This window comes from Choloepus didactylus, chromosome 7, assembly GCF_015220235.1.
Source record: "Choloepus didactylus isolate mChoDid1 chromosome 7, mChoDid1.pri, whole genome shotgun sequence".
Lineage (NCBI taxonomy): Eukaryota > Metazoa > Chordata > Mammalia > Pilosa > Megalonychidae > Choloepus > Choloepus didactylus.
This window is the reverse complement of record NC_051313.1, coordinates 66,768,269-66,773,206: the sequence shown is the minus strand read 5'-3', so window position 1 is coordinate 66,773,206 and position 4,938 is coordinate 66,768,269. Positions and strand designations below refer to the sequence as shown.

General features: G+C 43.9%; 1 pseudogene; it reads right to left on the bottom strand.

The window, feature by feature from the left end:
- Positions 1 to 2,579: 2,579 nt before the first annotated feature.
- On the bottom strand, positions 2,580 to 4,721 carry LOC119540252 (annotated as a pseudogene).
- Positions 4,722 to 4,938: the final 217 nt, after the last annotated feature.

The following is a 4,938-nucleotide window of genomic DNA, read 5'->3' as shown; positions in this document are numbered from 1 at the left end:
TATTGACTTCTAATTGTATTCCATTGTGATAAGAGAATGTACTTTGAGTAATTTCAATCTTTTAAAATTTATTGAGGCTTGTTTTATGGCCCAGCATATGATCTATTCTGGAGAATGTTCCATGGGCACTAGAGAAGAATGTGTATCCTCATGATTTGGAATATAAGGTTCTCTATAAGTCTGTTAAGTCAAATTCATTTATCACATTGTTGAGGTTTTCAATTTCCTTATTGGTCCTCTGGCTGATCTATCTATAGGAGACAGTGATGTATTGAAGTCTCCCAGAATTACTGTGGAAACATCTATTTCTTCCTTCAGTTGTTTTAATGTTTGTCTCATGTACATTGGTGCACCTTGATTGAGTGCATAGACATTTATGATTGTTATTTCTTCTTGTTGACTTGTCCCTCTTATTAGTATATAGTGACCTTCTTTTTGTCTCATAACATCCTTGCATTTAAAGTCTATTTTATCTGAGATAATAATGCTACTCCTGCTTTCTTTCGGCTGTAGCTTGCATGGAATGTTCTTTTCCATCTTTTCATTTTCAATTTCTTTGTGTGTTTGGTCTAAGATGAGTCTCTTGTAAGCAACATATTGCTGGCTCATATTTTTTAATCTATTTGCCAATCTATATCTTTTAATTGGGTAGTTTTAATCCATTCACATTCAATGGTATTACTGTGAAGGCATTTCTTGAATCAGCCATCCTGTCTTTTAGGTTTTTTTTGTTGTTGTTGGATATATTTTTCCCTCTCTTTATTTCCTTTAACATACATGTGCCAGTTTGAATGTATTATGTACCCCCAAAATGTCATTATCTTTGAGGTAATCTTGTGTGGGCAGAGGTATTTAGTGTTGATTAGACTGTAATTCTTTGAGCATTTCCATGGAGATGTGAAACATCCAACTGTAGGTGATAACTCTGATTGGATAATTTCCATGGATGTGTGGCCCCACCCATTCAGTGTGGGCCTTGATTAGTATACTAGAGCACTATATAAGCCCAGACAGAAGGAGCAAATTTGCTACAGCCAAGAGGGACATGTTGAAGAATGCACAGGAGGTGAGAGAGAAGCTGCAGATGAGAAACGGTTTGAAGATGGCTGTTGAAAGCAGACTCTTGCTCCGGAGAACCTAAGAGAGGACAAACACCCCAAGAGCAACTGAGAGTGACATTCTGAAGAGGAACTGTGGCCTAGAGAGGAATGTCCTGAGAGAAAGCCATTTTGAAATCAGAACTTGGAGAAGATGCCAGCCACATGCCTTTCCAGCTAACAGAGATTTTCCAGATGCCATTGGTCATCCTCCCGTGAAGGTACCCGTTTGTTGATGCATTACCTTGGATATTTCATGGCCTTAAGACTGTAATTGTGTAACCAAATAAATCCCCTTTATAAAAGCCAATCCATTTCCAGTGTTTTGCATCCTGGCAGCATTGGCAAACAAGAACAATACCCTTACTAGAACTCTTTAGTTCTGAGCCCTTCGCCATAACTCTCTCTCCTTTCTTTTTTTCTCAGCTGATAGGGCTCCCTTTAGTCCTTGTAGGGCAGGTCTGTTGTTAGCAAATTCTCTCAGCATTTGTTAGTCTGTGAAGATTTTAAGCTCCCCTTCAATTTTGAAGGAGAGCTTTGCTGGATTAAGAATTCTTGGTTGGAAATTTTACTCTTTCAGAATTTTGAATATGTCATACCACTGCCTTCTCACCTCCATGGTGGCCACTGAGTAGTCACTACTTAGTCTTATGTTGTTTCCCTTGTATGTGATGAAACGCCTCTCTTTTGCTGCTTTCAGAACTTGCTGCTTCTCTTCAGCATTTGACAATCTGGTCAGAATATGTCTTGGAGTGGGTTTATTTGTGTTTATTCTGTTTGGAGTTCATTAGGCATCTATGATTTGCATATTTATGTCATTTAGAAGGGTTGGGAAGTTTTCCCCAACAATTTCTTTGAATACTCTTCCTAGACCTTTACCCTTCTCTTCCCCTTCTGGAACACCAATGATTCTTATATTTGTGCACTTCATGTTGTCCATCGTATCCCTGAGTTCCATTTCAAATTTTCTGATTTTTTTCTCCATTTGTTCTTTTGTACTTTCACTCTTCAAAACATTTTCTTTGAGTTTGCTTACTCATTCTTTGAGTTCATCTAATCTGTTGCTATGTGTTTTCAGGATCTTTTTAATTTGATTAACAGTTTCTCTTTTTTTCATAAGCTCCTCTATTTTTTTAATTTACTCTTGCAATTTTCTTCTTTATGCTCTTCTAGGGTCTTCTTGCTGTCCTTTATATCCTAAGCCATGATCATGTTGTTTGTGATTACTTCTTTGATTAATTGCTCCAAGTTCTGTGTCTCCTCTGTTTTTTGTTTTTTGTTTTTGTTTTTGTTTTTGTTTTTGGTTGGCAGAGCCAACTGAGGCTTTATTTTGGAAAAGACAAAACTGGCTTCTAGTTGGGGGCATGGGCAAGAAGAATTACCCCAGGTCTCCTATTCCCTATGCCCCCTGCACAGCTCCTTGTCTTCAGGCTCTGGGGCAGCACAGCAGTGGGGTGGCCTGGGATGGGCTGCAGTGGCAGTTCACTTAGTCAGGGCATCAGATGACTTGGACACCAGCTTCCCATCACGGGTCTCAATCTTCTTCACAACCACAGCCTTGGTGGAGCTAGTGCGGCTCGCACTGGAGCTGAAGGATTAGTTGTTGCTAGAGCCTGAGAGGCCCCTGAAGATGGGGCTCAGTGGACCTGAGTAGTAGCCACTGGAAGTCTTTGTATGAATACTCATGTTCTGCATCCCAGATTCCAGCCGGCTCTCCTTGCCCTCCAGCAGCTTGCAGTAGGTGGCAATCTAGATGTCCAGGGCCAGCTTGATGTTCATCAGCTCCTGGTACCCACGCAGCTGTCACACCATGTCCTGCTTGGCCTGGTGCAGGGTGGCCTCCAGCTGGGCCAACTTGGCATTGGCGTCCTTAATGGTCAGCTCCCCATGCTGCTTGGCATCAGCAATGGTGGCCTCCAGGGAAGTCCTCTGGCCCTTCAGGCCCTCGATCTCAGCCTGGAGCCAGCTGATGGTCTAGTTCATCTCAGAGATCTTCATCTTCATGTGGCGGAGGTCATCCCCATGCTTCCTGGTCAACATCTGCAACTCCTCATATTTGATCTGGTACATGCTCTCAGCCTTGGCCTGGCTGTGGTTGGTGATCTCCTCATACTGAGCATTGACCTTGACGATGATGCCATCCAGGTCCAGGGAGTGGCTGTTGTCCATAGAGAGGACCGTGGACATGTCTGAGATCTGGGCCTGCAGCTCACAGAGCTCCACTTCTTATAGCTGCCTGAGGAAGCTAATCTCATTGGTCAGCCCTTCCAGGCAGGACTCCAGGTCTACTTTGTTCATGTAAGCTTCATCCACATCCTTCTTGATGAGAACAAATTCATTCTCCATCTCTGTTTGCTTATTGATCTCATCCTTGTACTTATTGTTAAAGTCTTCCACCAGCCCCTGCACACTGCCAAGCTCTTCCTCCAGCTTCAGCTTCTCCTGGCTCAGAGCCTTATGCTGCTGCTGAAGGTTGTTGATGTAGCTCTCAAACAAGTTGTCCATTTTGCTCCCAGCAGTCTTCTGCTGCTGCAAGAGGCTCCACTTGGTCTCCAGCATCTTGTTTTGCTGCTCCAGGAACCACACCTTGTTGATGAAGGAAGCAAACTTGTTGTTGAGGCTCTTGATCTTCTCCTTCTCCTGCATCTACATAGCCTGGATGTTGGGGTCCACTTCCAGCTTAAGGGAGCTCAGCAGGCTCTGGTTCAACATGATGGCTGTGATGCCCCCTGCACTCCATGCCCCTCCATAGCCCCCAGTTAGACCCATGCCAGTGCTCAGGTTGCCCTGTGTTCTAGTTTGCTAGTGCTGCTGGAATGCGAAAAACCAGAAATGGATTGGCTTTTATAAAGGGGGTTTATTTGTTACAGAGTTACAGTCTTAAGGCCATAAAGTGTCCAAGGTAACACATCAACAATCAGGTACCTTCACTGGAGGATGGCCAATGGTGTCCGGATAACCTCTGTTAGCTGGGAAGGCATGTGGCTGGCATCTGCTCCAAGTTCTGGTTTCAAAATGGCTTTCTCCCAGGATGTTCCTCTTTAGGCTGCAGTTCCTCAAAAATGTCACTCTTAGTTGCACTTGGGATATTTGTCCTCTTGTAGCTTCTCTGGAGCTAGAGTCTGCTTTCAACGGCCATCTGCAAAATGTCTCTCATCTGCAGCTCCTGTGCTTTCTTCAAGTGTCTCTCTTGGCTGTAACTCCTCTTCAAAACATCACTCACAGATGCACTGAGTTCCTTCTCTTTGAGTAAGCTCATTTATATGGTTCCACTGATCAAGGCCACCCTGAATGGGTGGAGCCATGCCTCCATGGGAATATCTCATCAGAGTCATCACCCACAGTTGGGTGGGGCACATTCCAAGCAAATCTAATCAGCACCAAAACGTCTGCCCCACAAGACTACATCAAAGATAATGGCATTTGGGGGACACAATACATTCAAACTGGCACACCCTGGAAGCTGCTGCCATCACTGCCCACCCGAGAGTAGGAGGTGACACGGGTGCCAGGCCTGCTCATGTAAGAGCGGCTGCTGAAGGTTTGGAGGCTGGAGGAGAACACCTTATAGGATTTCTGGGTGACCCTGATGGACATGGTAGAGGCTGAAGAAGTGGCAGGCAGGCCAAACTAGAGATTGGAGAAAGAGCCAAAGACTGCTACTTCTGGGTTGGGCTCCTCTGGTTTTTCAATTTGGATGTATGGGTTATCCATATCTTCTGGTTTCCTCATATGATTAAAATTTTCTGTTGTTTTTGGCCTCTTGGCATTTGCTTATCTTGATAGGGTTCTTTTAGAATATGCAGGCTTATTTGAACAATTGTCTATAATTTGACAGAGC